General features: G+C 51.1%; 1 protein-coding gene across 1 annotated transcript in view; it reads right to left on the minus strand.

The window, feature by feature from the left end:
* Positions 1-18,480, minus strand: part of DAAM1 (dishevelled associated activator of morphogenesis 1) — a 90,266-nt gene extending 71,786 nt beyond the window's left edge. Inside the window, exons 1-2 of the mRNA XM_058853138.1 lie at positions 18,226-18,480; positions 29-127 (exon numbers count right to left, since the gene is read on the minus strand). The gene's annotated coding sequence lies outside the window, so the exon portion shown is untranslated. The remainder of the gene's footprint in view (positions 1-28; positions 128-18,225) is intronic.
* Positions 18,481-23,567: the final 5,087 nt, after the last annotated feature.

Raw genomic sequence — 23,567 nt, forward strand, 5'->3', positions numbered from 1 at the left:
CCCTGCTTTCATTTATTTATTTACTTACATAAGCCTCATGACAGATAACTTGGAGGAAATCGGATGCTTTAATGATTAAGCGACACTTAGGAAGCCCTCTGGAAGATAAATACGCCCTTTGGTAACCCTGCAACAGAAAGAGAAGGTACAAACAGACAGTAACTAATTATTCTGATTAAATCTTGGAAGACCTGAAATACCCGACTGCTGCAGAACAAAGCCAGCGTGCGCAGGGAATGCTCGTAAAGAAAAATAAGTCACACCCATTTTTTGAAAGAATTCACCCAAATAAACCCCAAGTGCTTTTCAGTGTTGTTTTTGTTTGTGTGTGTTGTTTCTTAAGGTCTAGGCAGCTGATAGGAAATCTCTGCCATGCCCTGGAGGGATCCCGTCGCCTTCAGCTAAAATTAGACTTCAAGGGAAGCAGCGTCTCCAACCCACCACGCACTCGAGGAGCGGCGCGTGGGGGTTTTTCCTCCCTTCCCATCGAAACCAAACACAGAGGGGTTTTTGGATTGAAAGAATTTAAGGAAAATAAACAAATAAGGTGCACTCCTAAGGAGGAAGGCGGGGACAGCGGGTCTGCCCCACTGTTAGGCTGGGAGGGATGCGAGCCAGGAATGAGATGTGGGCAGGTGGGCATGCAGCCGAGTCACGGAGACTGGGCAGGATGCTATGGGATGCTCAAGGCAGCAGTGAGAGGGACTTGCAAAGTCCACCAGCAGCCCATCCACGATATCATGGATATGGAGTGAGGCACCTGCTTTATTGGTGCCCAAGACACCAGTGCCAGGAGGGTCTTAGAGCCAATGCTGCAGACCAAGACAAGGCGATGTGCTCAGCAGACATTCCCATACTCTCCTTGCCTTGGAGGAAACCCATAATTCCCCTCCACCCCTTCCCTCTGCCCTCCCCCCACCACGCTAAATGCCAGTGAAGCTCACGGGAATATTTAATCTCAAACCTCAGTAATCAATCAGTTCACCCTCATGCATGAGAAAGAGTCACAGCGGTAAGCACCAAATCCCATTTCCATCCAGCAATACGACGGTTTAATTACGTACATAACACTTCCCTTTTAGCATAAATCCTGAAGAGATCCAGGCAGCCCCCAGGTTGTGGGTGTGGAAAGACATGGTGACGGGGAAGAACATGGGGAAGGGGTGGAAGAAAGGGAGCAGAAATCATTATGGCAATGATTTAAAATGACAACTTTATATGGCTGCTCCACTTTGCCATTGGCACAGCCATCGTTTGACCTTGTGTTTGCTGTCCCAGAGGATGGGCAACAAGCCCAACATCCAGCCCTGCCACCAGAAGCTGCATCTGTTCCATTCCAACACACCAGCAAGCATGTGGGAAAGAGGGCATGGAAAATGCAAGATGGGCACACATGGAAGGGCCTGCTTGGGCTGTGATAAAAATACCAGCAATGAAGCCTCTCCACTGGTGCTGCCAGACTTACCCCAAAGCCTGCTCACTTCAAAAGGAGCCTTCCTAGCTGGGTCTGAGCAGGTTTGGGATCACTGCCTGCCAACACCTGTATTTCCAAGTGCAAGGAAGGCTGGACCAGCAGGACCATCACACAGCTGCCAGTGCAACAGGTAGGCAGCTGTGAAATACATCCCTCCTTTGTCCAACCAGACCAGTCCTGAGGGGCACAGTTCACAAATGGCCATGCTGAAACATATATATATATATATTGTTTTTAAATATAACCACATGCACAGACTGTTCCAATATATAGGAACAAAAGAGGGGACACCCTGCTGAAACCCCATGTGCAGCTCCACTGCTCTCACAGCAATGAAGGAAATGAGAAGCAGAGACCAGGCACATACCCGGCTTGCCATGGCGTGTTTTGGCTCCAGGAACGTTTCTGGATTCTCCAGCTTGAGCTCTGACCTCCAAGAGATATAAAATGGTTTTGGAGCAGCTCGGGAGAAGTGGAGGGGTCCTTGGGGGCTCAGCCAGGCAGGTGGAACAGGATGGAGAGGTGCTCATGGGGACAGCTGATCCAGTCTATGCCCCACCAGCTCAGAGGCCTTCAAAACACCCACTGTGCACAGGAAGAGGCCAGGAACAACCCCAAAGCCCCAGTGCAGAGCAGAAAGCAAGGTCTCCTCATCCATCCACGACCACAGCTCCAGCCTCACCAGACCACAGTGCTCAGACAAAGCAAGGGAAACAAGCTCAGGACTGGAGGTTTGGGGTTACCTTTGACTTCTCTCATGTGTAGCAGAGCTGTGTTTCTGAGCCCTCTTTTTCCAGGCAGATCCAGTGGCAGGCTTTGTAAACACATGTGCATTGCTTCCAAGGGGCTCAAAAAAGCAGCTTTTGGAATGGGAGGTGGCACAGAGCAACAGGAATTTTTCAGTTCCTCTAGAAAGGAAGCATCACACAGAGATGTGGAAGGAAAACCTACCTGTAACCCAGATTTCTGCACTGTGGTCTCCTTCAAAAGCCAATGATCCACTCCCTCCTTTTTTCTTTTTTTTTTTTTTTTTTTTTTTGCTTAAATTTCCCCAAGATCTGTAACATCGGGAAATGCTTGGCACAACAGACTAAGCCCCCAAACTCCACACACAGGGAAACTACTGCTCTTACACCCTGCCTGAACACTTTATCCCACCCCAGGAGGTGCTCAGTTAACAGGGACTGGGCACCATCAGATGCTGGCAGCATGTTCCCAGAGGATCCAGCTGTATCCTCATCCTCTCCCAAAGAGCAGAACTTCACAGTGCAATTCAGGACAGAGATACTCCATGCAGTATCTAGAGCAAATTAAACCTCCCAGGCACAGCAGCAAGCATGGATTTATTGATTCATGGAAAATGTCCTTATAAATTACTTCATTCAGATCAACGGGACAAGACAAAACGAGGACTTTCCTCGGCAGTGAGAGGTTGCACTGCAGTCATTTCAGTCCCACGTTCCAGAAGAAATCACTTTTTCAGAGCAGACATTTCTTACAAGGCTTTGGGGGGCTGGCAGAGGGCAACACAGAGGCCAGTGGAGATCTGTGTCACATCTCACCTGGTCCCCACCTCTCTGCCCCACAGCAGGCAGAGCCAACCATGATTTTTGCAAGCAAATAAGAAAAAACACTGCTCAGCATCGGTTTCTCATCTGCACAAGCTCCATCCAACCTGCTTGCTGGCTTACACAGGGCTGCAGCCACCAGGTGGGATGGGACACAGAGGCTGCTGCCCCCAACAGCTTCCCCAGGCACCCCTCCAGGGTCTCCTCCCTGTGGAACAGGGAGGTGGAATTGTCTCCCTGCTGAGATGTGGCACAGATGCATTAGGATCTCTTCTGCATTGTCCTCTCCCAACCCTGTGAAGCTGCATTAGAAGTGTTTGCTCTGAAAGTGATTTCTCCTGGAGTATGGGGCTCCCAATCACTGCAGTTTGTTGATCTTATCTGCTTCTCTTGCTACTGGTGGCTTAATGTGCTTTCATCAGGCTCAAACTCCCTTCAGGGCTACCTGTGGTCTGCATGCAGGATGCTGAGCCAAGGCTAAGGCCACTTTCTGCAAGTGCTTGTTCCAGTGGCTAAATGCAGCTCAAATATAAATAAATATCCAGATGTCCTCGTGTCTCATTCAGGATCCCATGCACCTGGCTTTGGCTTCTAGGCACGGGCTGAAGAGCTGCTGGATGCCATTTTAGAGCTTCTTGATGAAAAGGCAAGAGAAGTATTCCCATTCCCCAGCACAAAACATTTCCCCAGCTTTTATGCACGTGCAGCACTTCCCTGCACACTCATCAGTCAAACCAGGGTCAGGCACTGCCCTTCCACCGTGGGTTCAGCAGCAGCCCCACTCCCAAACTGCCTCTTTTGCTAATCACATCTCAAAATGCTATTCCACAGCTCCAAATCACTGCCTGTGCTCCCTGTCTTCATATTAGCTTTGAAAATCAGCACCAACCCGAGGCCCACTTTAAACCATCCCCAGCCAAGAGGCTGAGTCACGCTGCTGGATGCCTGCAGGATGGTACCCACCGAGGGCTTCTAGGAATGCCTCCGCCTCCTGTGAACTCCCCCGCTGGAAACATTCAAACTGCAATTATCTCAGCAGATTAATAACGAGTACAGCACCTCTGGCAGCAGTCTGAGGCAGCAATGAGCTGAAGTTACCAGGGCACACACAGCTGCGTTTGTGGTCACCTCCGCCCTGCCACGCTGCCTCACCCCTTCCCCAAACACACCCTCGGCACCATCGGTACTTTGATAAATAAACCTGTCACATCTCTTTGCTTATCCCACCGCTGAGGGGTTGCCATTCCCACACTGGCTTTGCAGAATAAAATGCAAATGGCTTTCCCAATCTCCGGTGTGATGTGGTCCCTTGCCTCCTCCCAGCCCCAGGGCACAGCTCCTGGCTCCCCAGCATCCTCCTGCCTTATGGACCGTGCCAGGGCAGGGAGGTGACATCTCACCTTTCTGAGCTGGAAACTGGCCCAAGGTGGAGTGCTGCTCTGCTCCAGAGACACCAGGAAAGGGAGGACAAACTGCCTTGCCCCTGGAGGGCTATTCTCTGCCTCCCTGAATTAACAAACTCAGGCACTGGCACAGAAGACAACGAGGTGTTTCACCTTTCAGGGGTGAAGCTGATTTCCCCTACTTTTATCTAAAATTTGGGGCAGGCACCAATCTCTTCTCTGTGGTGGCCTGTGAGAGAACCTGAGGGAGCAGGATGAAATTGTGTAAGGGGAGGTTTAGGCTGAATATTAAGGAAAGGTTCTTCCCCCAGAGCACTGGAGCAGGCTCCCCAGGGCAGTGGTCACAGCCCCAAGCCTGACAGAGTTCAAGGAACATTTGGACAACACTCTCAGGCACATGGTGTGATTTTTGAGGTGTTCTGTGCAGGGCTGGAGTTGGACTCAGTGGTCCTTAAGGGTCCCTTCCAGCTCAGGACATTCTATGCTTCCATGATAATTTACCTCCTCTCTCCACCTGTAAGCCAAATCAGGGATAAAGCAGGCCAGTGGCTCATTATTTTAGGAACCATGATGAGACACATATATTTTTTGTTTTAATTAAAGGGAAACTCATTTACTAAAACACTTCAATTGGCTTAATTATCCCAATCCAGGAGTTTGCTAGAGCACTTTTTGTTTTGTTTCTTATTAAATAACAGAAGTAATCATCATAGGGAGGGCAAACACCCATTTCCCATGGAAGTCATCCAGGCTTTTTCTGACATCCTGGGACAGAGGAACAGGAAAGTGTGAAGGGCTGGCACAGAGGTGGATAAGAGGGTTAAATCCAGCTGCTCAGAGATAAGCTGGTTACACACTAGGGCAGCAAATGGGGAATATAGGTTTGCCAGCCTCCAGCAAATGCCTGCACAAGGCACTTGTATGGCTGACACAGGGTATTTAACTCAGAAGTTGCCAATATTAGAGACCCTGAAGCCACATTTCCCTAAAGCTCTCCTAAAGAACTGCTTTCCTGGCTCCTCTCAAGCCAGCAACTGTGAGGGCTGAAAAAAACTACTGGGTTTGAGGTCAGCATGGCAGGGAAGATGAAGCAGCACATTTCACCTGTTGTTGTGACAGTCTGGTCTTTCAAGGACCCTTGTGAGGCCAAACACAGAAGAATCTGAGATACTGCCACACAGGACAAACCTCAGGAGATAAGGCAACCAAAGACCCATCCAGCAGCTCTGGCAGAGCACCAGCACAGACAGAAGAGGGTGCAAACAGGCATCCCCCAACACACAGCTTGTGCCTAATCCCAGGCACACACATTCCCAGGTGGCACCTTTGGACTAACACACTAAATTTCACCACTGGCCTTTCATTCTCCTTTTGCCTTCTAGGAGTAAAACTTCTTCCAACTGCTGCTCAAGCTGACCAACAGCTTTTTATTTTCCTTTGCATCCAGAAATACTGAACTGCTGCTACTGGGAATTATGCAAAGATGGAGAGGGACCTTTTCTCTGTCCTGAAGCCACCAGCCATGTCCAGGTAGGTGCAGCTCAGCCACCAAACTTTAAAACCCGTCAGACAATGGAAATCTTATGTCTATGCTGGAATCCCTCATGCTTCCAAAACCTGCATCACACGAAATTCTGGAGCTGGAGCCCTCCACACAGATGCCCATTGAGCATCCCACACTTTGGCCCTGATACAGGTAAGCAGGAGAGAGTCTCAGCCATGGGATGCCCCAATCCCGCTCTTCTCGCAGCTCCATCCAGAGGCAGCCAGCTGCATCCCATGTCCGTGTGTTTTCCATAATCAAAAAGGGAGTTAGCCTCCATAACCACAACCCAAAGGGTATATTTAGCTCCACTGGAAGACAAAGGAGATCGTGTCCACCGCAGATTAAATTAGCTGAGCCTGCTTACGCCAGGAGCGCCCGTCTGCCATCCATCACAGCTCCCATGGATTTATTCCTAGCTCCACACTTTAGTGCTCCCCCATGGAGGAAAAGACCTGCTCCATAAAAGCTCTGAAAAGCAAAGAGGTGGAAAAATGGGTCCAACAGGTTTCCAAAGCCTTAGGCAGGACAGTCTCTTGCAAGGGTTTGTGTCACCTGTCTAGACCCTGGAGCCACGGCATGGGATGAGGTGCAGGAACACATATGGGGCTGCACCTCCTTCAGCCCACAGTGAGGAAGAGGATGACAGGGAACAATGGGGAACCCTCTGGAACCACCCCAGAGCCCAGCCCCACTGTGTCCCCTGCACCCTTGCACAGTACAGGAGGGCAAGGACATTTCCCTCCCTCATGGTCTTCAGGACCTTTCCTTCAGATCTGCCTCCCAGTAAAAGACTCAGTTCTCCTGCCTAATTTCCATGAATATAACTTCATCCCCCACCTCCTTTGCTGCAGTCTCACACAACTCAAAGACGCAAAGACATGGTTATTTTTACATTTTCCTCCCAGGAGATGGTATCTCCACAGGGCACAGCTGCCATGCCTCATCAGATCACTGCACCAAACCGCCTCAGCCCCATGACAGCAGAAGAAGTCAGGGGGACACCCTGCCACCAGGTATTTTTCTGTCTCACTGGCATCAAAACTCAGCAGCTTTCTGTCAAAAGCATCCCAAAAAAGCAAAACAGCACCAGTCCCGGAGGTTGTTCCAGCTCCTCTATCCATAACTCCCACCCAAGCACTGAAACCATCTTCCAGTCATCCCAGTTTTAGATTTTTCTGAGGCTTTTGCAGTTGTCATGGAACCCTGGAAGGCATTTGCTTCATCCAGATCCAGATCTTTGTGGATTCAGGATTCCCAAATTGACCCAAATTTCCCCAGCACAGAAAGTGACTGGGTTTGGCCATGCCATAATATCAAGGTCCACAACATGACCTCCTTGATGTGGCACATGGGCTACAGCACATCATTCCATGTCTTTAGACCCACATCTCTTACTCGGCACTTCTACACTGGGAGAAGAAAAAAAGCAGCACTTCCATGAATAACCCAAGAGCTTTTAGAATTTGGGGAGCGGGGAGATGGAGAGCAAAATTCTAGGCATGCAGGGAAAAGCTGGTTTGTGCACCCCTAGGAGAGCACCAAGCGAGGTGGAAGGGTGGTCTGCTGCATGTTACAGCACATCTGCAGCAGCTGCACCCTGCAAGTTCACCCTGTGTTTTCCTTTCCCCCTTTCCCTGACATCACTCTCGCCATCATTTGTCCGTAACAGTGAGGCCAGGCATGTAGGGAAGAAGGTATCACCTGTGCATGGCTTATCTGTAGCTACTTTACAAATAAAAGTGATCCTAATGAATGTTCGCACCCTAGAAGAAATCCTAATGCCCTTCCCCCTCCTACAACTCCCAAAGCAAAGCACAGACCCAGCTGCTCTGCAACCTTATCTTGATGCAGAAACAGTCTGGGACAGAGATAGAAGGGTTCCCCGAAGGCACAGCTTATTAAAGGCATCTTTCCTTAATCGGTTCTCTTCAAAAACGCCGCACTCAAGCGCCGTTCCCGGACTGGTTTTCATCACAGCAGCAGCAAACACCCCCAGCCTGGCCAGGTCCTGTGTCCCCCTGGAAAGCCACAGGGGTTTTCCAGGCTAAAAAGCAACAACCTAAAACCAGACAGATCCGTCCAGGCCAAGGCACTTCGGGGACCCCACAGCTGAGAGTCGCAAGGAGCTCCCAAACACAAACACACCCAGGGATGTCACAGGAATGGGGGCCAGCACACTGATGAAGTCCACGGGATGTTCCCTCTTTATCCAGCAGCTTTTCCCTCCAATCCCACGCCTGCTACCGCAGGGGATTGCACATTTGCAGTCAAAAGCTCCTAATCCCAGGTTTCAAGAAGCAGAGCTACAAAACAACCACACAAAGAGGCAGCAGCTCGCACGCATCCCCGGAACCTCCCCGCAGCCAACGCCTCTGTGTTTATCCAACACGAGATCTTCTCTCGTTCAGCTATTTTCATCCCACCCTGCTATTAATGGATGCAGAAGGCGGTTGGGTGAGGCGTTCGACAAAAATCTCATTTAGAGATCAAGACAAGCTTAATTGGTTTCTAGCCAGACCTGCACAAAGATGGGTTACTCCACAAATACAGTTGCTAATCTGCCCATTATACTCCCTAAACTCCCACCCACAAAGAAAAAGAAAATAAAGCAAAGATGCACAAAGGAATGCAGGATTTTGAGCGTGTTACTTCCAGCGAGGAACACATCACGAGTGGTGAATTCTGCAAGAACAAGGGCTTTGCTTTTCTTTGAAGGAAAAGGATAACCAAGCGGTAAACAAAATAACAACAAAAAGATTAAATCCGCATTTTCCACAGGCAATCCCCAGCCATTCCGGGTTCTTGAAGAGCATTTCCAACAGCCATTGTTTCTGTGGGCAGGCAGAAGCAGGGGGAAAGCTTACACAGCCAAGGAGACTTCATGTCACAAGTGACAGAGTAGAAAGGATGGGGAACCTCGTGATTAAAAAGCACAGGACTGAAACCCTGGAGAGTTGAAATCACTTCCGAACTTGGCTGTAAAAAAAAAAAAAAAAAATTAAATTCGCGAATTTCCTGTGTGATCACATCCTAGATGATTTATTCAAAACCTGGTGTTGAAAAGCCAAAGGAGGGGGAAGGAAGCAGGAGGAGGAAGGGGAAGACACGGTGCTATGGGCTTTTAATATGCTTGGGGTTAGATCAGCGCTAGCAAGCTGTGAACATCCATCTGTACTGGGCTCTGCATAACCTGGAGCTGGTGTTGGGAATGCACTGAGTGTCCCACAAGCTCAGGTAAAAGCCTGCCCTGCTGCTCTGCCCAGGTGTGTGCCATGGGCTCACAACACCACAGCCCTGCCAGCAGCATCCCACAGGCTTCTGTAACGCTGGACTCCCTACAGGAACACAGCCACGTGCAAAATGGAAAGCTTAGGGATGCTTTCCCCTCCTGGAGCTACACGAGAATTTAGGAAGAACATAAAGCTGTCCCCGAATGCAGTGTGCTGTAAATCAGACACAGCCCAGCTCCAGCACAGGTAGAGGCAGGTGATGAAAAGGTCTCTTGGTTCCAGCCTTCTCCCCTCGTGCAGCAGCCTGGGACTCCCAGCTCCAGCAGAGAAGGCCTGTTTATTTTCCTGAAGGCCGGCCAGCTCTGGGCAGGAAGTGCTGCACCCAAGGGAGAGCTGAGCTGCGGATCCTCCAGCAGGACAGAGCCAAAAACCAGTGCCAGAAAGGACGGCAGTCCTGTGCTTGGGACCTTTACAGCAACGTGCCTTGAGCTGCAGTGCACCTTTGCAGGACCTTTTGGAGCAGGAGAGCTCAGAATAGCACACAGGGAAAGAGAGGTGTTTTTCCAAGACCTTCAGCCATGATGTGAGCTCACAAATCCAAGGCTCAGTGCAAACAGCAGCCCAGTCTCTGGCATTGGACTAGAGCTTCCAGGCATGGGGATATGGGGTTGGTATGTCCCAAAATGCTGCTGTGGGAAACCCAGGGTTTACAGATTCAAACGTTTCCTTTCAGCAGCAAGACAAGCTGTAATTAGCAGCACTGAGTCCAACCCAGGGGCTGGATAAGGACATTCCCGTGACATATCTGACAAGGCGACTGCTGGATATGTTTTCCTTGGCTTTTTTCCCCCCTGGAAAAATGAGCACCCATATTTCACAGGTTTTTTTTTGTTCCCACTCCGTGTTGCCTGGAGTCAGTTTCCCAGAGTAAGGGCATACATTTCAGAAGACACTGTAACAGCCCATTACCGCAGCTGGAGCTTGGGTCTTGCCATCCCCAGGGATGGGTCCCTCCTTAATTATCCCACAGCCCATGGCATACTGGGGATGCCAGACCCCAAAGACACGGTCTCAGTTTGACTTTCACCAAAATGAAAAACACAGCCCAAACCACAAGGCAAAGGTAAAATAAAAACATGAACATGAGGCAACTGAGCTACAGCTGCGAGACACATCATCACCACTGTCTCACACGTCTCTCACCTAGTTCAGCCTCATCCCCAGAGCAAAATCAACAAAGCTTCCTCTGATGCAACTACAAGCAATCCTTTGGAAATCAATTCAGAGAATTCTGAGGCTAAAGTCCCTCTTTGCTCTCTTTTTCTCAGGATGAAAGCTGTCACGCTACAGAATGGCTTTAAAAGCCTGGATGTAAAGTAAGTCCTAGTGTGCCAGCTAAGGGAATGGCACAATTTCATGACTAGGTAACCCAAATCACAGCCTGCCACACATCACTGCAGTTTGAACACAACTATGATCACCACTGCATCAATTAAGAACTGACAAATTTTGCTGAACTCAGTAAGTGGAAGAGCAGCATTTAAAACATAAGTAAATGGGGAAAAAAATGATGAGCATAAAGCCCCAGCCCCAGAAGCAGACTGACTGTAGGGATTACAATATTTAGCATGCTCCAAAAAATTTTCCTCAACATCTTTTTGCTCCATGTGATGGGCAGGGATTTCTCGTGGCTCCAGAACCACTTGCTATTTCACATGCAATTTTCCAGCAGTGCTCTCCATGGAAAAACAGATGGAGCTCATAAATGGATGCAAGTGGTCCCCAAAAAGCTTCCAGTCTCTTTGCAGAGCATCTCCAAAACACTGGGACAAGGAGACGGCATGCTGGGGTCTGAAAACCAATCTCCCCAACCCCGAGAGTTTTGGTGAGCAAATGGCTTGCGTAAAGTTTCTGTCAGAACACCCATTAGAAGTGCTGGCATTGTAAACAAGGTTGCTCCAGAGGCACCTGGGATTAGCACTGCTCAAACAGTCCTTGGCATGACTTACTGGAGCACCCAGGAGCAGATCTGCACATTCAGCTTTTCTCCTGCCTGACGCTCGCCCGGCACCACGGAACAACACCCCAGCTCTGACAGCCTTAACCCTGCTGTCCCCTACCTGGAGTTTGAGACACGGGGCAGGAGCTTGATGGAAGAAGCAAACCCAAGGAGGCAGCACCGTGGGGAGGCTGCTTTTTTCCTGTGTTGCAGGATGAGATCCAACACCAGGCTGTCCATGAGCAAGCTGGGCACACAAGTGTCCCTCTGCAGAGGCACGGCAGCTGAAAGCAACGCATGGGATATGCAAGGAGAGCGGTGCCAAGGCAGACAGGGCAGCTGAAAAACACCAGGCACCCTGAAAGCTTACCCTGGTATCAAGGCACAGAGCAGCCTCTCTTCCCTGTGCTGGGCACACAAGCCAAGACACTCCTCGTGCCTCAGGGGCAGAGGGAAGGAAACCTCCAATGAAGCGTCCTTTGCATGCGATTCCTCTGGAAGCCAGGCACGACAAGGGTATGCACCTTCCCTGACACATCTCCCCCACCCTCAGCTCTGGCAAGAAGGTGCTCTGTGGTTTCCAGGAGCAGCAGCACCATGAAACAATAGGAACATGAAGGATGACTGGGCTCACGGCAGGGAAGCTTTACACAAACAGATTTACGGTCACTTCCATCCACACAAGTGTCCTCGAAGGAAACAGCTGCACCGGAGAACAGCTGACACAGACTCTCCAGGATGGGACATGAGCTCACAGCTCCTCTAAGCACCATTCACTACGTTGATGCTGAGGCCAAGCAAAGAACAAGCACTCAGAAATAAAAGAAGAAAAATAACACACCTCATGGCTAGGTAAAAGTCAGATGGATGTGCTGCTCCGCCTCAGAAAGGTCTGGACAAAATAAACATTCAGGAGCAGCAACAGGACAGATCCACCATGGACTGAACTCTATGTCACACAACCATCAGAGCCAGAAAACATCTCCTGCACTGCCTCCATGGCCATACCACAGCAAGCAATTAATCTTGCCTGTTTGGGGTGGGGGAAATGGTCCCTGGACTGTTCCTCAATCCTCCTCCTCCTCCTCCCTGCTGCAGCCGGGAGAAAAGCCTGCCAACAGAGTTTGCCTGTAACAGGCACCAAGCTGCTAGAAAATCATCTGAGCAACATAAAACATTTTTCCACGTTCCCCTGTAACACATTGCACTCTCCTTCTCACACCTCAGAGCTGAGTAGCTGCAGATCCCACCCCTGAACGATGCCCTTCTGCATCCCCCATTTCCAGACTCCGGGTTGTTTTTTTTTATTTTAATGACAAGTGCTATCCTCCCCTCCCAGCCCAAGTGGTACAAAACTGGCTGCCAGGTGCAGAGCACAGCCCCAGCTCCCCTGCCCTGCAGCCTCAGCACATGGACAGTTGTGTTCCTGCCCAAAAACAGTGTGAGGACTCTCCTGCTTGGTGCAGTCTGCCCTCAAATGCTGGACCCTAGAGCCTCTGAGGATGCCCCACTCGCTAGGAGGGGAGGCAAGCCGGTCCTCACCCCTGCAAACCATCGGAGGAACCAACACCCTGCAGAGCCTTCCCTAAAAGCTGCCAAGCTCAGTTTTGCATATTGGTACAGAGCCCAGCTGCTGGTGTTTCACACACCACCTCCAGAGCCTGTCTCTGAATGGCACAATTTTGAATTGCTTCCTCCTGCCATCCTGCCCCAAGGCAGGATCTGCCAGCAGCCCAGCCCATCGCCACGGGAAACAGGATGAAAGCCCCATGTGAAAGAGGAGCAGCAGGGAGCAAGGAACACCAGGAGATCCCACTGTGTTCTCCTCTGCTCTCCTAGGGATGGGCACAGGCCAGGTGGATTAACTGGGTCCTTCCCCTCTCTTTATCTCACCAATCTCTGGCTGTCACCAAGTTGTTTTGAGCTTTGGCATGGCTGCTTTCCACCCAGAGCCGGCACAAAAGGGGACGAGGAGCCTCAGTGCAGAATTCCTGGCAACAGCCCAAACCCAGAGGTCGGTAACTGGGTCACTGGGTTCAGCTTCCGAAAACCTTCCTTCAGGAGGTGTGGTAAAAGCAGGCACGGTCGCAGACGGAGCTGGACACTCCTGAGGCTCCTCCACCACACCCTCCACACCTCATTTCATCACCCTGTCATAACAGCACTGGTGGCACAGGGACAGAGCAGCCTGGACAGGGAGAGACAGCCCCAGCTTCCACGCAGGCTGCGAGCACGGGGGAGACATGATTCAGGTAAGCAGCACGTAGCTGAAAGCACATCGCTATGCAGTGCTCAGCCCCAGGAATGCAGAAGGGAAACATGAAGCCACTTGTCTGGCACGGCAAATAACCCTTCAATCATCCGCCAGGCCCTGCCGGGGAGCTCTGGATTGGGAAAGAGAGGATGACTCCAGCCAGCACCACATCAGCTCTCACCAACCGCGCCACCACGCGCGGCTGCGCTCCCTCCGTGTCTCTAAGCGAGCTCCAAATATGAAAAAATAAAAATCCAAGCAGCAGCAAAGCAAGTGGCATGTACTGCAGGAAGAGAAGGGGTTTGAAGAGCAAGCAGCATCTGCACCCATCAGCACTGGCATGAAGAGCAGCTAGCTGGTGGGTAAGAACACGCCTGCCCAGCACCGCCCTTCCAGCGGGTCACGGCAATGTTTTGAACACAGTTTCTCAAGGCAACTCAGTCATGAGGAGCAGAACATCGAGAAACTTTCTGAGTCACGGTCACATTGACTCACCAGTGAGTGTCTCTAGGCTGGGCCACCCCATCCAGTTTGGCTGACTCAGGAAGGGACCATGAGCAACCTCCTCACCCAGCTGCTCCAGACAGGACAAACCTCCTCCATTTAATGCATTTATAATAAACTCCCCTCAAAAGGCTGGGGGTGAACACAGGAGGGAGCACCAACAGGACTGGGCAAGCAGAGACTCATGTGAGGGCACAGAGGTTGCTCCAGACCTAGGCACAGGATGGGACAGATACCCTTGGGAATGACCCCACCCAATCCCACCATGAGGAAAACACAGGCCAGATGTTCAGACGACTTCAGGCGATAATTTGGTTAATTTGCTATAATTCAGGTGGCTGGTGTTCAGGCCACACCAATCATGAAACAAAGCACTGTCAGCTCAGATTCTGAAACTCTTCAGTCAACTAACCGCGTCCTCATGGTGTGCCAGGGCCGCTTCTCTCATTTCCATCTCCTTTGGTTTTCCTCTCAGTGGCCACAAAGATCTGAAAGCTTTATGACTCACTGAGCTGAGATTTTCTGTGCTACCCCAGAACTCCTGGCTCCTGTGTATTCCACAATGTTATGACATGCCACAAGGACAGAAGATATCAAGTGCAAACGGTCTCCTGAGAGGGCAGAAGGGTAAGTAGGCACCAGCACAGCTTTCCTCGCAGTCAGGGAAGAAAGGAGAGAAGAATCAAAGGCAAACAGCAAATTACAACATGTATCTGGCAAGGGGTTGTGGAGCCTCTAATTTTTGCATTAAATAGAAAGTTGGAAATCACAGAATCACAGAATGGTTTGGGTTGGAATGGACCTTAAAGACCATCGAGTTCCAAACTCCTTCCTCTAGTTTAGGTTGCGCAAAGAATATGTCATGAAGGGTGAGGGAACTAATGCAATACTCAGAAGAGCTTCTGCTGGAATATTTAATGACTTTCCAACCCTTAACTAGCTGTTTCTCTCATCTCATAGTATGGTAAAGACACAGAGAATGACTAAATCTATGTGACTTAGCATCTAAATTAACTAACACACAAGTCAGGAAGAGGCATTCAGCATTTCTGCCCCAATTTACAGCCCTTTGCTCAGATCAGCTCCTTTTTTTTTCAGCATGGCACTGACATCTGTTGTGTTGCAGGAGTGAAAAGTACATATATGATTATCTTAAAAGAGTGGGGGGGGGGGGGGAAATCAACGTGGACATGATTTGAATTTTATGGCATTCAGCTGCCACGACTTGCAAATAAACAGCTGTCCCAGCAGGTCCATGCAAGCTTAGCAGCACAGCAGTAAAACACAAGGTTTTTCTTCCCCTTTAAAAGGGTGTTAATTATATTTTAAAAAAAATATATTTTTATAAGAAAATAAATTGCAGGTTGAAGATTCATAGTTAGGTCACACTCAATTCCAGCAGAACAAGCACATCCTGCTTCACATGGCCTCACCAGTCGCTCCACAGCAGTGGCAGCTTTCTGAAGCCAAGTTAAGATATTTAATTACCAGCATCAAGTCAGAAACCAAAGCGTCCAACAAAATCCTCATTTATGAGGGAAGCCTGCAGAAATGTCGTTGAGCAGGCTTTGGCAATCTCCAAAGCTGACAGCTGGATGCCCTGGCTTATCGACTGCTAGAGCACACACGGAAAAAAGCTCGGAATAGTTGCAGTGCCGAGCAAGCCTTCAAGGCAGCCCCAACAACTTCTTAAAAAGGCTCACAGAAATAGGCAGGCTTCATTTATTAATACTTCAGAGATAAACGTGGCTGTGTAGGACCAGCTCAGTGGGTGTCTGTGCAGGAGGAGGATGGGCATGAAGACCACCCGCTCTGGGTGGTGCATCTGTCAGGATCCCCATGCAACCAGTTCAGGTTATAAATGCACCAGGTACGTTTGCAACCTGGGCACGTGGTGGGCTGCTCCAAGTGTGTCAGCCAAAGACTTTACGGGATGGACCCAGCAGGGATGGTCAGGTTCTGCTATTCAAAATAGGAATATGTAGCAAAAGGAGCCACGCTCCTGGCTGGCTGACAAACAGAATCTGTGGGAAGCCCAGCTGCCCAACAGCTCCATGTCCCCACTGCCTTGGGTTCCTCAGCTGTGACATGACAGCGCGGGAAAAAGAGGAGGAAGGAACCAAAACAAAGCACAGAAGCAAAGGGAGATAAAGGTGATCCAGTTAGACCGGCTGTCCCCAGGTCTTGCCTGTCCTCACCGGAGGAGCCAGCCCGCCGTGGCTGTCCCTTTCCTGCTCCCTCCTGCACCCCTGCCACAAACAAAGGGTCAGATAAGGAGCCAGCTCAGGTCAAGACCGGTTTGACTCCGTTTCAAGCCCAGGGGAGCGGATTCAGCGCTGATTTTACACCTCACCCATCCTGTTTGCCTCCCCGGGGCAGAGGCCAGTACATGGAGCAGGGTGCACGCCTGGCTGGCTGGACCCAAAAAATCCCAGGGCCATGTTAGGGCACCACCGGCAGAGACACACACCAGCTGAGCGCTGGCCAGAGCCAGGAAGCGCCACTGCTTCCTCCTGTCCCGCTGTCACACAACATTGGGCTGTCAGAGATCGTGGACTTTGGCTTTTGCTTCCTGCTCCTGACAGAGCAGGGGCAGGTCCCGGCATATGGCCATGGAAAGGGCAGGGCGAGTCACTCATTAATCGAGGAACAGCAAGGTGGATGTCTGACCCACGGGGTTCGGGAGGAAATGCACGCCAAAACAAACCCCGGTACTCGTGGAAAAAGAACCAGATGCTGCAGGACCCATCCACTCCTAATGGGACTCAAAGACAGGCAGGCAGGGAATGCCAATAGCTTTGGAATACAATGATTTTGAAAGGGAGGATACCAAGGTTGCACCACAGTTCACCACTGATGCATTAATACACACCAGCACCTGATTTTGTACGCAGTATCAGAATCAACCTCTGGAGAGGGAAAAAAAGGAAAATGCTGGTTTCTCCCTCTCTGTGCCACCGGGAGAAGGTGGCTGGCTGTACAATGCCAGGCATCTGCAGTGCTCAGGCCTGGTCAGAACCACCAGGGCAGCCTATGCCATGGGCTCCCCTCTCCCTAGCACCTGGAAAATGGCACTTGGCTGCACCCCGTGATCTTCCACCTGCCTCTGATTTCCACGGGGAGCCCCTCGCCCCCAGTTTGGCAGCACAGCCCTGTCGGTTCACGTGGCTTTTGTCAGGAGGCACATTATCATCCGTCTTTGCCTTAAATTAACCTTGATCACTTAAAGATGCAGAAAGACTCTTTCACACCAGCACCAACGCGAGCCTGCATGGTGTGAAAGCCATGAGTGTTGCAGACCCCAGGGATGAACCCCACCGTTCACACTGAAGACTTTGTGCCAAGCAAAAGACCAGGATCTGACCACAGGCATCACACACCAATGGCAGTGGGTGCCAACCATCAAGCTCCATGCAGCAAGGGCATTGTCCCTTCTTCAGACAGACCCCTGACCAGAATCCTCCCTCCCAGAATTTTTGGATGGGTGTAGCCAGTGACAGACCCGACCTCCCCACCTCGTGCCTGAGCCACACACCTGCTTGTAGCCAAGCCAAAGCCCAGCCCCAGCTCCCACATCAAAGCAGCGGCTGGACCAGAGCACGCCTGCAGTAAAATGTGTGACACCAGCACCAGCGGCTTGGCACAAACAGACCATGGGGCGGCCCCAAACTGCTGTGCCTGTGGGGAGGCACTCAGGAGGCTGAGACCCCTCCAGAGCCCGCGGGAGCCCCATCAAGGGGGGGTCACATCGGTGGTGTGGGAGTCGCCGCAGGGGTGGGAGCCGCCGTGCCAGCCGGCGCCGGGGCTGCAGCAGCCTCCGGAGGCGTTGCCATGGAGAAGGCAGCGCAGCAGCAGCATCCCGCATCCCACGCCCCCGCGTGGGCGCCCCCGGCCCGGCGCCCCCGGGGCTGGGCACCGCCCGGGACCCGCCGGGGCCGGGGGACCCGCCGGGGAAGGGGGACCCGCCGGGGCCGGAGAACACGCCATGCTGCGGGGCGCCGGCAGCGGGGCCCGGGCGCTCCCCCCGGGGCAACAGCTCCACGCAGCGCCCGGGGCGGGGTGGGACGCGGGCTCGCTTCCCTCCCCACGGCGGGGAAAAGGCAGAAAAGCCCCGGCCCCGGCCCCGCTGCCGGAGCTCCCGAACCCCTCCCCAGCACGGCCGCGGAGTACGGGAGAAGGGCAACACACTTCGCCAAAAGCCCCCCGAACCGAAAGGGGAGGAGCGCCGAGGGGCTCGGAGGACTCACCGCAGCGCGGCCGCCGTTCCTGCCGGGGCGGAGAGCTCGCAGCCCGCGGTCCGCCCGCCGTTCCTGCCGGGGCGGAGGGCTCGCTGTCCGCGGTCCGCCCGCCGTTCCTGCCGGGGCGGAGGGCTCGCTGTCCGCGGTCCGCCCGCCGTTCCTGCCGGGGCGGAGGGCTCGCTGTCCGCCCGCCGTACCTGCCGGCGCGGCGCTGCGCTGCGCGGCGCGGAGCCCGCCCGGCCCCTGCCCACAATGGGCCGCGCCCGCCCCGCCCGGCGCGCTGGCGTCAGCGCCCGCCCGCCGCCGGGACTGGCAGTGACGCGCGGGGCGGGGGCTCCGCCAGCGGGGGTGCCCTGCCGGGGCTACCGTATCGGGGCTACCGTATCGGGGCTACCGCACTGGGGATGCTGCTAAGGGTGTACGCCACCGGGGGCACCGCATCCGGGACCCGCACCCGGGACACCGCACCCGGGACACCGCACCCGGACACCGCACCCGGACACCGCACCCGGGACACGGCACCAAGGACGCTCCGCTCGGAGCGCTGCGGGCCCGGCACTGCCCGTGCTGCGGAGGAGGAGGAGGAGGAGGAGGAGGAGGAGGAGGGCAGGCGGGAGGGTCCCGCTCCCGCCGAGCGGCGAAGATAAAGTTTCAGCCGGCTGGCGACATGGGTGACACGGACATGCGGGATCTGTGTCGCAGCTGCCTGGCAGAGGCCTCTCGGGATGCGGCAGTCTCCGCTTGGATTTAATTTTCCAGGGGTTCCCATTTCACATGAATCAGAGCAGCAATTGGATACACGGTTGGATTCCTACATGCATGGGAATAACCTCGCTGCATGAGATGGCAGAAGGAGCAGTTTGTGTTCTTGGTGCAAATCAAAACTCAGATCAAATTAATAGCGTGGAACATTTTACCTTAAGTAAATTTTTTTTAATTTTTTTTCCTGGATAAGACATCAAGCTATTTACATCTTGTATAATTTTTTTTTTCTTTCTTGGTAACAACTATATAGGAAGGTCTGAAAGGCAGGAAGGAATTTACTGTGATTGTGTTTCATATGGAGTATGCACAAAAATTGATATTGAAATAAAGGAAAAGCTAGTGTTGGGAAAGTAAAGAAAGAGCATCCTTAGAGTTGATACCAAAACGTGGAGTAAAATTACAGAATCACAGAAGGGCCTGGGTTGGAAAGGATCTTCAATATCATCTCATTCCAACCCTCCTGTCATGGGTAGGGACACCCTCCACTAGACCAGGTTCTCATTGGCCTTTTCCATCTGTGCCTTAGCCTTCCTAACCCCATCCCTAAACATCAAAATCATATCCCTGTACTCTTCCTAGGTCACCTGTCTCTGCTTCCATTGGATGTGCATTTCCTTCTCACTCCTCAGCCATGCTGGTCTCCAGCCTGCCTTGCTTGATTTCTTGCCTGTTGGGTGTTGAAACAAATGGGAGACAACAATCACAGAGGCAGTTTGGGGATAAAAAGATATCAAGGGCAGGTTATCTGGAGCAGCAAACCCAAGGATGGTGTTGTGAAACTGGAGGGACAAGAGGATAAACATCTGCACAGGGCACAGGTTTTAGCAAGGGAAATTATAACTCACAAAATCTACCACAGTCCTTGACGGAGCCAAATACGTGGTGGAACAACAGACATCTAATGGATATAAGAGATATCGATTTCCCAAAGGCTCTGACAAAATCCTTCATCAAAACATATTGAGGGGAGTAAGGAGCCATGGAAAAAACCTCAGTGGTTTATAGACAGAAACCACAAAGGCCAAACTGGGGTGGTCAGTCTGCACTGGAGCTGTGAAATGGGGAGTTTCACGGAGATCTGAGCAGGGGCCCGTGCTCAGCATCTTCATCAGTGATGTAGGAGTGGGTGGGGATATGGTGAGGGTTTCTGGTGACACTGAGCTGCTTGCAAAGGCAAATGGTACCTGTCCTGATTTAGGGCAAATTTCAGGGGAAACTTACGAAGTGGACCCTCTAGAAAGCAGATTCAAGCAGCACCTCCCCCAATCGGTTCAGGAAAAGATTTCCTTGGAGAAAAGCAGAAAAAACTTGTTTATTTTACAAGGAAATTATTCACAAACAAAAAAAATTGAATAATGCTAAACAATAAAACCTCTCACTGTTCTGAGGAGATGACAAATTCAGAAAGTCCTTGTCATGGGGTGTAGCTCAGCTCACTCAGTCTCGTATCAGGTCCCTCCTGCACTGGAAAATGCTGTGTCCCAGCCCCAGTGGGCCCCAGGTGTGAGCTCCTGGTGTTTGTCTGGGTTTTCAGTCCAGAGCAGGCCAATCAGTTCCAGGAAAAAGAAAAACCACAGTCCAGGGAACTTCTCTGCCTCAGCTGGCTAAAAACTAACTAAAAGCAAAGGAGAGCTCTCTCCCACTGTGTCTCTGTGCTGCAGACAGCACAGTCTGTGTGAGAGAGTGCAGGGGAGCAAGTGCAGTTTCTGAAAACAAACTGTGCGCTTCTTTTCTCCCCCTTTGCTCTCAGAACCAGTCTTAAAGGTGCAGATTTAATATCCAGCATAAGAAGAACACAGGACTGGGGATACAAGCATCATAAAGTCACCCCAGAACAGCACCAAACCGCAGCAGGACCTCAGGATGCTCAGTGACAAAATGACAGATGAAATTCACTGGAGACAAATGTAAGTGACGAGCCTCAGAGGGAGAACTCCTAACATCACACACAATGGGCTCTGAACTGACTGCAGCCCCTCAGGAAAAGGATCCCGGGTTTTAACAAGGAATTTATGAAAGCATCAACTCATTGCTGAGGAGCAGTCAAGAAAGCAAATAGATGATAGGAGTTAATGAGGTAAGAGAAAAACTGCTGTACAAATTCCTGGTTTGCTCTCCTCCTGAATACTGTGAGCAGCTCTGGCCTCTGTTCTCACCAAAGAATTAGTGATCAAAGATAGGGAGCATTTTTCACTGAGGTAAGTGGTTAGGCCAGGACTATTCAATCCAGTATTTCTATACAAGCCTCAGGCTCAGGAAGTCCTGGAACTGCAGGCAGCCTGCTGTAGGCTTGGAGAGTTTATGGGAAAATATCCCTGAACATTTCTCATACCCCTGGCTTATCATACACCATTGGCTATGAGAGGATGCTGGGCAGGATGGTCCCTGCCTCTGACCCAGCACAGCTTTTCTTTCGCTCTTCCATTCATCTTTTTTTTCCTCCATAAAATTACCCCCCTTCCCACTCTTCTCAAGGACTTTCATTAACCATGTCGTGATGGTTTGATCTGGAAGCTCCCAGCCTGGGTAAGTATCTGCTTAATGGTTGGCATCTGGAATTGCATCTTCCTCATCGAAACTGCTCAGCCATTTTCTTGTAATTGCCTCCTCGGAGCTTGTTTGGACGCTGCTTATCAAGCCCCATTGTGTTGCTTTCCTGCTTGTTTTTCCAACAGCCGCCTATTAAATTAAGCTCCTGTATTCAGACTGGAAAACCCAATAACCAGCTGCCCAGAGCCTCTCTGGGTAAGTAGGACACATGCAATAGTCATCGTGTGAAACTGATGAGCATCTGGCCCCGAGAAAGGGAGAGTATGGGTACCAAGCCTGCTTGGAAAATAATCCCTGTAATGCCTTGTAACAGGAGGGAGTTGGCAGGGTTTGCTCATTGGATGAAAAACTAAAACAGGACTTTCTCAGAGGTGAGGGAAAGAAAATGGGTTTCTTGTTCTAAATCTGGAAGAATATACTTGGTAGTGTTCATCATTAGATGCTCACTAGACCCTAAGAAATGTTCTCTGAGACCAGTCCATGTCAAATCAATACTTCCTTGTCCCTGGGGGAGAGTTTTTATGTGTCTGTTCCAGTGAAACTTAAAAGGACACTCTTGATTCAGCTGACAGTAATGGAATATGGGCCCCATCCCCTTACAAAAATTAAATAAAATTGATTTTGTAGGAAAAAAAGCCCCCTCGAGGTTATAGTCTTTCAGGCTGCACAGATGATATTCTCAGCAGAAAAACAGGCCACAGTTTTTATTTAATTGTTGTTCCAGTCTAAGCCAAAGACTTGCACCAAAAGAACAAAACCATCATCTGAGCCTGTACCACCATCCCAGTCCACTGGAGCTTATGGGAAGATTTCCATCAGAGCAATCAGGGCTGGTTTTGGCTCAAAGGTAGGAAACAGCATTATGCTTTTTGTTCTTTGATATGAGGTTTTTAGAGTACTTAGAGGACCTTTAGCAGTTCTGTATCTGGGCTGGGATGTTCTGGGTGAAAACAAACCACATCCTAAACCAATGTTATCTCCAGGAGTGCTGAGCCCAATCTCACCCCAGGATTTACATCAGCCCCTGCAGCTGGCAGGGGGGAGGCAAAGCTTTGGCGTAACATTTCATAGCCTCCAAAGGGAAAATAAACGCATTCCCAAGGCAGGACTCAGCCAGCTGGGAGCGTTTGCAAAGACTCAGTGGATTTAGGCCCTGATTCTGCAAAGTCCTTAAGCTTGTAAGGAATTTGTAATTTGCTTGTAAGCAAATTCCCATCCGCTTCAGTGGCATTTAATCACATGCACATAAGTGCTTTATGGCGTACCAGGGAGCTGTACCTTGGTGGAGGTGGGGATATCAGGAGCCCAAGCAACCAAATTATTTTCCAGTGTGTTCAGAGAAGGGTAAAATCATGGAATCATATTACAGAATCATAGAATGGTTTGGGTTGGAAGGGATCTTAAAGATAATCTAGTTCCAACCCCGCTGTCATGGGCAAGGACACTTTCCACTAGACCAGGTTGCTCAGGGCCCCACCCAGCTGGTCTTTCTAAGAAATAAAAAATGCAAGAAATACTTGGAGAGCAGATTGTGAGACTTCTTGCAAACAGCTATAACAAGGTCTCACTCCAGCCCTGTCCTGTCTAAACCCACTCTGCTGGGAGATGCTGGGAGAGCACAGCCTCTCCTGGCTGCTTCACCTGGGAGAACACCATGCCCTGTGGGAAACAGATGACTCAGATGAATGGCAGAGAGATATAAAGCACTTGTAAGTGTGCTGGGGGTGTAAGAAGCCCTAAATTATTTCAGTGCTTTGGTCATGGCCCTCCACTCCACCCCTCTCTGTGCTCCTGTCATTGCCTTTCTCCCCTCTCCACTGGTCCCTGCAGCTGCCAGAAGCCCCTTGTGCTTCCTTTGCCATCCATCCTCCCGGCTGTCTCCCGTGAGATGCTGCACGTGTGGCCGTGCCCTGGTTTGCATCATCTCGCTGGTGCCTGGCGTGTCTTTGGCAGACTCCTGACACTCAGCTCCTGATTGCTCACAAAGCCAAGGGCCAGTCTTCCTCCCTGGATTGTCCTGCCAGTGCCAGGCTTCA

This window comes from Poecile atricapillus, chromosome 1, assembly GCF_030490865.1.
Source record: "Poecile atricapillus isolate bPoeAtr1 chromosome 1, bPoeAtr1.hap1, whole genome shotgun sequence".
NCBI lineage: Eukaryota > Metazoa > Chordata > Aves > Passeriformes > Paridae > Poecile > Poecile atricapillus.